The 11,816-nt window shown below is 41.6% G+C and overlaps 1 long non-coding RNA gene across 1 annotated transcript; it reads left to right on the top strand.

Moving 5' to 3' along the window:
• Positions 1-1,024: 1,024 nt before the first annotated feature.
• On the top strand, positions 1,025-11,403 carry LOC139469540 (uncharacterized). Its single transcript, XR_011653735.1, has 4 exons — positions 1,025-1,171; positions 8,604-8,698; positions 8,866-8,923; positions 10,301-11,403. It is a non-coding gene; the product is annotated as an uncharacterized lncRNA (long non-coding RNA).
• Positions 11,404-11,816: the final 413 nt, after the last annotated feature.

Below are 11,816 nucleotides of genomic sequence, written 5' to 3'. Positions count from 1 at the left end.
TGTGTGTGCATGACACCGTGTGTATGACATGCACTTGAACAATTCATTTGGCCCTTTCGTCACGTCTCCCTGTTGTACTCCGTCGTCTTAAAGTGTGACATTGTTTGTGATCGCAAGTCATCTTGTTACATACTATTCAAAGATGTTAATAATTCTGGTGAGTGAGTGAGTGAGTAGGGTTTAATGCAACTTTAAGCAAAATGTAACCACATCAAGATGGGGTGGGGAGAAATGGGGTTTAACGCCGCTTTCAAGATTATAGCACTTATATAGCGATGTGCATGCTTATGTGTGGCTGTTTGAGATACCATGCCGCAGTTTAACATGAATACCCCACTCTGACACTCGGTATACTGTCTCCAACCTGACCAGTCCTTGTTTTAGCCCCTTAATGCTTAGGGCCAGGCATTTATTTGCCAAGGTGCCGATGTACAAAGCGATCTTAGCGCTACGGTGATCGTAACTCCCATACCGTAACATAGACTTACGACAGTCGTAGTGCTACGGTTGCTTTGTACAACGGCGCCCTGATTTCTTGGAGTGTGGACATTACTATTGACCAAACTACAGAGGATGAAGTCGTAAGGGGTGATGTTCCGTTGTTTTAATTTGTATCCATGTATTAATTGTTTTTCTAACCGGACTTTAATGCATTTTAACATACACGTTTAACATTTAACGTTACTTTCCAGAGAACTGCATTCGGAACATACCAACATCACAAAATGCTCCTTGTGTTTATTTTCATGCGCTACAATTGTCGACCTTCAGCACACTCAAAATGACAGATTGAACACCAACCAATTGGACATTAAACCAGTATACTGTTACCATTTGACATTTGGAGGTGAACATTTACAACAGCTTTTGAATAAGTACTAATTGTCAAAATTTGAGGAACGTACCTCATTCATGCATGTTTATCAACAATGACCCGTGGAACTGTCACGTGATCAGTATAATGACAGATCCTAGTAATTACTCCACGAGAATCTGATCCTAGTAGGCACGGATAGCATGGCACTTGGGGTTCGTGTGCAAAACGCGAGCAATGTGCATTTATAAATGATAAAACCAAGCTGGTATCTGCCGACCGTGCAACAACGGACTCGAGGACAAAGCACCACCACCATGGGGAAGTGTCCAACGTGCAACAAGGAAGTATACTTTGGTAAGTGGTTATAATGAACCCTAACATCGGTAGGATTTACTGGAAACGATATATCATAGTTTTCACGACAACATATGTGAACACAACCTTCATGGCGAGCTGCCGTCTGATGACAATTCGATATGGTTCACTGATCTGCGTCATGTGTTAGTGGGATTGTGTTTTCAGTGTTTTAACGTTGTGATGTTCAAAACAATTAATCGTTTTATGTCTGTCTAAGAACGCACACTGTTCTTGCACAGGGAAACTGTCTCACTGGTTTGATATTGTCCGGTGTAATTAGGTCAGATTCTTAATTCCTTATAGATACGACAATGGCACGAATCAAAAATAATTTGGAATGCAGCCTTTATGTTTTATAAACAATTGCCAGTTTTCTCTATTCTACATTAAAATGGTACAAACCCATGTGAAATATAGAGGACGCGTGTTCAGAATGATGACATCCATTCTCTCCTAAATGATGAAATGTACATCCTTGTCAATTTCAGTGAAGTTTATGTGCATTTACAATGTGATACGGAGAAACCGTGATGACGGCACCATCAGTCACGGGTTCAATTCATCGTTGTTTTCACTGATAGTCCTGGTCGATAGATATTAACATTCCATGTACACCAGTCACGAATCAGTGACTGCAGACACTACATCTGTTGACAAGAAATCGATATCTCATGTCAGGTCACAAACTGGTGTACATTGCATATCTGGATACTGTCTGCAATCATAACATATTTGAATGATTGTGCATTTCATATTCTCTGGCGGAACGATGTTTACACAAAGGGATTATTGAAAATTATTGATGTCCTGTTTGAAAGGTTACTTTTGTACTCTAACTATTGTTTATGTACGGCATCGTCGCTATATGGCTGAAATAATGCCGATGCGACGTTAAATTTCCACTCACTTTGTACGACAACGTCTGCGCGGTCTTTTGGATAGAGCGTTTGCCCCAAGAGCGAAAGGTTGGCGGTTCGATCCCAAGCCGTATCATAACAAAAGAAGTTAAAGGCTGGTACTTGTTGTTACCCTGCCAGGCGCACACACATACACGCAAGCACACACGCACATGTACACACACAAGCACATACGCATATGTACACACACACATACGCATACACACACACGCACAAGCGCACGCACACACATCGCTATATTAGACCTTCTGCAATAATGATAACAGCGACCATTTCACCTAACCTAACCATGTACGAATTGTACATGTTGTATCGTCTTGTTCATAATCACTAGATACGTTTTCATGAAATGCGATTCACCGTATTTCGTTATCTCGTATTTCTTTTAACCTTTATTAGTCTTTTACAAATGGTTCAAGTTTCATCACCATAAGAATACTTTTAATATGATATTTAAGAACATCATACATTTTTCGAAATTGAAAAATATGGCATTAAGAAAACCGTTATAAAAATATTTCTCTGAATAATGCACAGTTGTTTTTGCGCGTAGACAACAGTACAACCTTTTACAAGATATGTACAACGTGCTTTTGTCACGTGATGCTGTCCGCCATGACATCTCACTTGGACGGAATTGTTGAGCGACTGACCTACGTGACAAGCAACGGGAGCTGTAATGTGATTGTAAAGGTTACAACAATTTCCCTACGCCGACGACAGGAAACCCTGAAAATGTGTATGACATACCACTTTCCTAGTTTATGTGCGGGAGTTTCATCATTAACGTGGTAAACTTGTATTTGCTAGTGCACCATATTGACATTATACTGGTGAAATTTAAAGGTGCTCTGTCGTTTTCAGTACTGTGTAAATCCCTATACGTAGCTATTGGTTACTGATTTTCAGTAATCCATTAAAATAACTGTTTTTCCTTTTAGACCCACCCGAATCTGTTTCGGCAGCTAATCGAGACTGATTATTCTAAAGGGCTGACGTTTTATATTTACGGTACCGTGGTTTCACACATGCCCATGGGCCTATCTGAATCATTTGTTAGAGGTGTATATATGAGGGTAGTCAGGAAAGGGGGTCCGCTGCCAGCTATCTCACTAACCTACACCAACTACCCACTACCGATGCCACCCGTGAAGATCCGAGGTAGAATAGGTCTTCAGCAACCCATGCTTGCCGTAACTATGCTTGACGAGAGAGGCTACTAACGGGATTGGGTGGTCAGGCTCGCTGACCTGGTTGATGCATGTCATCGATCCCAATTGCGTGGATCGATGCTCACGATGTAAATCACTGGGTTATCTGGTCCAGACTCGATTATTTACAGACCGCCGCCATATAGCTGGAATATTGCTGAGTGTGGCGTTAAACAACAAACAAACAAACAAACTACCGTTGCAGATACAGCTATATGTAAACTAGGTGTTTGAAAGATACTTCTCACTTCGTAGACCAAATTGCTTGTCGTAAGAGGCGACTCAAGGCATTGAGTGGTCAGGCTCGCTGACTTGGTTGATTCGCGTCAACGTATCCCAATTGCGTAGATCAATGCTCATGATGTTACTCACTGGATTGTCTGGTCCAGACTCGATTATTTACAGACCGCCGTCATATACCTGGAATTTTGCTGAATGCGGCTTTATACAAACAAACAAACGAACAGACTAATGTATGCCGACGATGTGGATCGTTGATCATGCTTTCAACGTGGTATCTAGTGCCTGGCCAAAACTCGATTATATAGAGGACGCAGTCGTCTAGTTTAAACACGTATGGCTAGCGCATAATATCATACTCTCTCACTCTTTTAAATATGGAAGCCAAAATGAGGCATATGGTCAGTTAGTATGGTTTTACGCCGCGTTGGGGAATATTCCAGCAATATCACGGTGGGGTACACCAGAAATGGGTTCCTCTGTTATCGCCCTTGAGCACGGGTATGGTTCTCACGGAGTCAAAATGGTTCATGGTGTCAGAGCTCAAATGCACAGTTGCTAAAGAAGCACATCCCCGGCCGCATCGTATCAAAAGACGGTAATTTATAAGAGATGGTATTTGTTGTTACCGTGTCTGGTGCTAAATCCCACACATACACAGATACGTACGCACACACACATTCAACACACACGCGTATGCAAACACACACACGCGCACGGACACACAAAGTTCTCAGCTAAGCTGATCTCTGTATTTGTCCTACACAAAATCTCTTCACGTACCTAGCTTGTATATCCGTGAGTGAGAGCTTTCTTGCATTTTTCACACCTGAGGCACGGCCTGTGGTAATTGTTTCAGCTTCTCAGGTAATCGGTAAATATATCTGACATTAGAACACAATTATGAACCTAATAATTAGTACTCAGTACACATGAAAGGGTGATTTCTGCTTGAGAGAAATAGGCCAAGTCTAGATCTAGATGTTGTGACTATATGGTACACTGTTCTGTGTAAACGACCGCCTCTGTAGGGTTGTAGGTAGAGCGTCTGTCTACCGGAGGGTCGGTGGTTCGATCCCTGGCAGCGTCACATTAAAAGACGTTAAAGATTGTATCTGGTGTTAACATGCCTGGCGCTGGGTATTAAGGGGATAAAACAAGGAGTGGTCGGCTCGGAGTCAGTATACTGTGTCTGAGGGGGGTATTCATGTTAAACTGCGGCATGGTATCTCAGTGGAATATATAATCGGCGTTAATCATCACCTCACCTCACCTCACCTCACCTCACCTCTAAAGCGACTAACGGGGTCGGGTGGTCAGGCTCGCTGACTTGGTTGATGCATGTCATCGATCCAAATTCCGTGGATCGATGCTCATGATATTAATCACTGGATTGTCTGGTCCCGACTCGATTATTTACAGACCGCCGTCATATAGCTGGAATATTGCTGAGTACGGCGTTAAACAACAAACCAACCAACCAAATCACCTCACCTCACCTCACCTCACCTCAGAAACACGACCTTCAGTGATCCAATCCAAAAGAATCCCACCAAAACCATGTCCCTATATCAGCTGTACCAGCTAACAACGCATTGTCTTAGTCACCTCATTATTTCCTATATGAAGCTCCGCCCAAACTGGGACACCAGTAATAATGCACTGACATGAGTTCCCCGCATTACAACGCCTAGCGATAAGACTATCGGAGCAAGCAAATACCTTATTAATATGACCCGTTATCTCAAGCGTGCACGCATACGAGAAACACAGTGATACACACATCTGGGCCGCCTCCGTCATATCTGCCAGAGTAATCGTGTGTAATATCAGCTTCCATTTCCGATCGGGGCATAAACCCTTGTCTGTACAATAGATTGTTAATACCATTTACGTAAGATATGTACATTCATATATATGTGTACGTGTATTAACAGGATATGAATTCTGAGTCAGATATATGAATAACAACGCAGGTTGTGTTGACTGGAAACTATATGAGCGTGTCCGTTCAATTATATGTGAACGTTATGTTTATCGACAGACAAGTCAGGGAAAATTTGCCAGTCCCATATGCTTGCTGTCCGTTTCTATACTGCTCTACTATCTCTATATCGAACCTATTACTCATTTAAACTTCCGCCTTTAAGATGTACAATGTGACATGTAACGTTTTTCAAAACAGGGAAAAAAGTTATCCAGGTTGTATTCTATATTGGTACCAGATTGAATAGCATCATGGCCTAGTTTGTATCGATGTATTTCCAGCAACACTATGAATAAACTTGAATGGAGATGCGAAGTGCTTGTCCCAGTCGTCTAAGGCGCCGCGATTCGCTGTGCAGGGTTGCGTCCCTTTGGCACGCCAGAAACATTTGATTGTGGGTTCGAATCCCGGTTCGCCCCGATTATGTTTCTAGGTTTGTCAGCACCATACCCGTGCACGTTGGTTTCACCGAAGTGGTAAACGTCTGAGATCACTTCTGCATCTCTTCGGGCTTTCCTCCCACATTAAGCTGACACGCCGCGATATAACCGGAATACTGTTAAAAGCGGCGTTAAAACCAACTCACTCACTCACTAATTTGAGGTGATGCAACTGAAATAATTTCGGGTGCAGCGCCATAACTCACAGACCTGTTAGTGGTTGATCAACTCTCAGTTCATTCGGGATTTTGGTAGCCTAGTAGTTAAAGCATTCGACGAAGGTCCGGGTCCGATTCCCGGTTTCCAATGTGTGTGGCCCATTTTTGGAGTTTCCCGCCGTGATATTGCTGGAATATTGCTAAAAGCAGCGCAGAAGCATATTCACTCACTTTCAGTGCATTTACACTTTTGTCAGGATCATGCGAGACAGATAGTTTTGATGAATCAGCACATTAACTCATTGATGAAGCAAGACTGTTATTGCCAGTATCCAAGCCTCATTGGACTCAGTCTTCTTAGGCGCCACGATACTTTGTGTCTAACGGGAGTGCCAGGATTCTATTGTGGCTCGAATCCGAATTATGATCCTTGGTTTGCGAGCACCAACGGAGTTCCGTGTACGAGAACGTGGCTGAATAGTAAGAGCACATCAATGTCGACTTGTTAGTACGTGGCCGAATAGTAAGAGCACATCAATGTCGGCTTGTGAGTACGTGGCTGAATAGTTATAGCACATCAATGTCGACTTGTGAGTACGAGGCTGAATAGTTATAGCACATCAATGTCGACTTGTGAGTACGAGGCTGAATAGTTATAGCACATCAATGTCGACTTGTGAGTACGAGGCTGAATAGTAAGAGCACATCAATGTCGACTTGTTAGTACGTGGCTGAATAGTTATAGCACATCACTATCGGCTTGTTAGTACGTGGCTGAAAAGTCAGATGTCGGCTGGTGAGTAAGTACCTAAATATTGAAAACATAAAAATGTCGGCTGGGGAATACGTGGCTGAATAGAGAGAACATATCGATGTCGGCTGGGGAATACGTGGCTGAATAGTGAGAACATATCGATGTCGGCTGGGGAATACGTGGCTGAATAGAGAGAACATATCGATGTCGGCTGGGGAATACGTGGCTGAATAGTGAGAATATATCGATGTCGGCTGGGGAATACGTGGCTGAATAGAGAGAACATATCGATGTCGGCTGGGGAATACGTGGCTGAATAATGAGAACATATCGATGTCGGCTGGGGAATACGTGGCTGAATAGAGAGAACATATCGATGTCGGCTGGGGAATACGTGGCTGAATAGTGAGAACATATCGATGTCGGCTGGGGAATACGTGGCTGAATAGTGAGAACATATCGATGTCGGCTGGGGAATACGTGGCTGACTAGTGAGAACATATCGATGTCGGCTGGGGAATACGTGGCTGAATAGTGAGAACATATCGATGTCGACTGGGGAATACGTGGCTGAATAGTGAGAACATATCGATGTCGACTGGGGAATACGTGGCTGAATAGTGAGAACATATCGATGTCGACTGGGGAATACGTGGCTGAATAGTGAGAACATATCGATGTCGACTGGGGAATACGTGGCTGAATAGTGAGAACATATCGATGTCGACTGGGGAATACGTGGCTGAATAGTGAGAACATATCGATGTCGGCTGGGGAATACGTGGCTAAATAGTGAGAACATATCGATGTCGACTGAGGAATACGTGGCTGAATAGAGAGAATATATCGATGTCGGCTTGGGAATACGTGGCTGAATAGAGAGAACATATCGATGTCGGCTGGGGAATACGTGGCTGAATAGTGAGAACATATCGATGTCGGCTGGGGAATACGTGGCTGAATAGTGAGAACATATCGAGTCGGCTGGGGAATACGTGGCTGAATAGTGAGAACATATCGATGTCGGCTGGGGAATACGTGGCTGAACAGTTAGAACATATCGAGTCGGCTGGGGAATACGTGGCTGAATAGTGAGAACATATCGATGACGGCTGGGGAATACGTGGCTGAACAGTGAGAACATATCGATGTCGGCTGGGGAATACGGTGCTGAACCGTGAGAACATATCGATGACGGCTGGGGAATACGTGGCTGAATAGTGAGAACATATCGATGTCGACTGGGGAATACGTGGCTGAATAGTGAGAACATATCGATGTCGGCTGGGGAATACGTGGCTGAATAGAGAGAACATATCGATGTCGGCTGGGGAATACGTGGCTGAATAGTGAGAACATATCGATGTCGGCTGGGGAATACGTGGCTGAATAGAGAGAACATATCGATGTCGGCTGGGGAATACGTGGCTGAATAGTGAGAACATATCGATGTCGGCTGGGGAATACGTGGCTGAATAGAGAGAACATATCGATGTCGGCTGGGGAATACGTGGCTGAATAGTGAGAACATATCGATGACGGTTTCTGAGTATGTGGCTGAATAGTGAATGCAAATAATTTAGTACGTAACTACGAGTTTTAGAGTGTTTCTTTCAATACAGAGGATTGTTAGATATTGAAGAAAGTCCAATAAAGTTAATTATTTTAGTCAGAACATCCAGTGAGATGGTTTCTACACATTGTATCCTCGTTTTTCTTCAGCTGAGCGGCAACCCTATAACAACAAAGACTTCCACAAGACATGTTTCAAATGCACCAAATGTGGCAAGAAACTTACACCGGGGAAAATATCAGAGGTACGAATGTATTTTGATTGGCTTTTAAATATTCATTAAAGCGAGGGACTGTTTTGAAGATTTGAAAATACCTACGTGAAGCACCCATAACTAGGAACAATAATTTCATACAAAATGCCAACATATTGTTGTTATTTATCATTCTTTATTTTCTTTATTTCATCAAGCATGACGGCCAACTCTATTGTCCTCATCCTTGCTATGCCGACCTATTTGGACCGCACGGTATGTATCAGTGTACACAGGGATTTGGTTTGTTGGTTGGTTGGTTGGTTTGTTGTTTAACGCCGTACTCAGCAATATTCCAGCTATATGACGGCGGTCTGTAAATAATCGAGTCTGGACCAGACAACTCAGTGATTGATATCATAAGCATCGATCCATGCAATTGGGATGGATGACATGCATCAGCCAAGTCATCGAGCCTGACCACCCGATCCCGTTAGTCGCCTTTTTCGACAAGCATAGTCACATTGTACGACAAGCATGGGTTGCTGAAGACCTATTATACCCCGGAATTCTCAGGGGTCACACAGGGTTTTTTGGGAAATGAGCTTTTATCGATATGAAAGCTTGTGGATACGGACATGAAAATGTATCACACTCTTTCTTTTCTCGTCCCGTTTATGATGATAGGAGAAATTATTCTTTCTTCACTTTGAGGGAGTTCATCTTAACACAATATTGATGGTAATGCTAATTTTTTTAAACCAACTAGTAATTTAGATACATTGAAATTAATACATTCATACAAACTATATTCCAAAATACTGTAGCTAACGTGAGACTATAAGTAACGCACGTATACTAATATTCTACCACTGATTTCACAAACCGCTGTTCATGACCACTTGCCTCTGTTAAAAGTATTCAGTTTATCATCTTGTAATTGTATACCGTATTTTGTATACTGCCTCCACGAATATAACGTACTGAAGAGGTATTAACTTAAGCCTTTTTGGCTTGTTTACCAATCCAGATTCATTGATAACAAAATATGTTTTAAATCAAATGGGCTGGTGCGTCGAAGCGTCAGTAAAATATATTTTCAGGGACTACAAACGTTCACGATGTCTGGCTCTTCAGAAGTAATTTGCTACTTTAAAAACCGTCCTGTGTTCTTCAGGCAATGTGCATAGCCTTGTTGCAATAAGCAAATGGATCCATCCATCCCTCTCTCTCTCTCTCTCTCTCTCTCTCTCTCTCTCTCTCTAGATATATATATACAAAAATGAGGCAAATGTTCACTCGGTGTACAGGTAATATAAAATAAAATAAAAAAAGTCCACGTAAGTCCAACATCTTCTTTATATCAGTTACAGACATAGTACTTTATCAGTTAAACTGAAGAGCTGTCATGAGACAATAATCGAGACTTCAGTCGTTCAAGGCCTTCTAGTTGTGTCCTGAACTGTGGGTTCGCACTGATTATGATTCTTGGTTTGTAAGCACCATACCCGCACTCGTGCTACAAGTAGTAAACCTCTGAGATATATATTGCTACAACGAAACACTGTTCAAAACGACTTAAAAATCAACTCACTCACTCACCCGTTCATCAGGTTATGATCATAACGAACCGTTCTCTTTTTGTCATTCCAGGTAAAAAGTGACCTTCGACAAAGATAGTCTCATGAACAAGGGCTGTTCCCTTGTTGTATTAACATATGTATTTATTCATGAACAATATTTACTTGTTTTGTTCTGCTTATTTCATTTTTTTAACTTAAATTTCCCATTAAACAGAATATATAGTATGACTGTGCAATATATTATTACACTTGCTCGCATCCATGTATGGACATATGCTCCTGACCTACATGTATAGATAGGAATATATACAGATGTTATCTTTCATCCGTACCACGTGTATGTAACTGCATGTTTGTTATTATATGTTAGTTTTTGTAATAGTCAGGCTCGGTCGAAAACGATCAAGACCTTCGGTTTTCGTCCACGTTCCCGCGATCGTTTGAAGTTTTAATAGTTATTAAAATATATGATTATTTATTATTACATATACATCTTGTGTGTAAAAACTATGTATATTGTACGTATAAGATCAATTAAATGTTTCATAGTAATATTTAATAGTTATAGTTAGCTCCAGTGATCGACTCAAATAGTCCCGCGATCTACTGGTGCTTACGTCATCAAAAGTTGGGTAGTTCATTCCGGAATTGTTTCATGCTCTAAATCCACTAAAGTAAATATATTTATTCCAAAATACTAACGTAAACACCTTCCTGGACATGTTTATTGAGTAGATTACATCCATCCTAGATAATCGCATTCTTCTCGCTCTAACTTTTGGCCTCTTCTGCTACATGTATTTCCGGAAGTGACGTCACCACGAATTTAATCTCGCTCCAAACCAGTTGCAGAAATAACAGACTCAACATAAGTTGTAGTTTTTTGGCCCAGCGAGTTTTTAGAAATTTTATAATGATTCCATAGACTTGTTTACAGTTTTTTTAATAACAATTACCGTGCAGCATTATTGGCTCTGCCTTTGCGCATAGTAATTATTCTTTTTCGTGTAGATTAAATAGAATTTGTAGAAATTAATTATCTAGAATCTAACTGTCAAAACTGACAAGCGTTAAAAATAGAGTACGGCTTGCAGTTAGTTCATGTGCATATTGAAATTGTAACTGTCATTATTAATAAGAACAACAACAAGTAAAGATTTCAATTGACTTTTATTATTTGTTATAGTTTTCTTTTACATCCGTTTTAACAATATCTCTTCGAAACTGACGGTTGGGGTGAGACTGAAAACATCCTGACAACCACGTTTTCCCCACCCCCAACCCGTTACAGTTTTCAAATAAGTTGTTCATGACCTTGTTTAGAAGTTTGACACATATAACCTCAGTGAAACATTTTTCAGGTATACTCTTCTATCGTGAACGACTTAATTTTGTATGTATAAAGTGAATTAAAACCTTTCCAAACTCTCCGTTGTTCTATTTTCGCCGAGGTACACACTCCGCAAAAACTATTTTAACTCGCAGCATTCTACCGTCACTGCCCCATTTATGTGACACAACGTCATCTGGGCGGCGGGGTAGCCTATGGTTAAGGCGTTTGCTCGTCACGCTGAAGACCCGGTTGC

Source organism: Haliotis cracherodii, unplaced genomic scaffold, assembly GCF_022045235.1.
Source record: "Haliotis cracherodii isolate W230 unplaced genomic scaffold, xgHalCrac1.p SCAF_2, whole genome shotgun sequence".
NCBI lineage: Eukaryota > Metazoa > Mollusca > Gastropoda > Lepetellida > Haliotidae > Haliotis > Haliotis cracherodii.
This window is presented reverse-complemented; position numbering and strand designations above follow the sequence as displayed.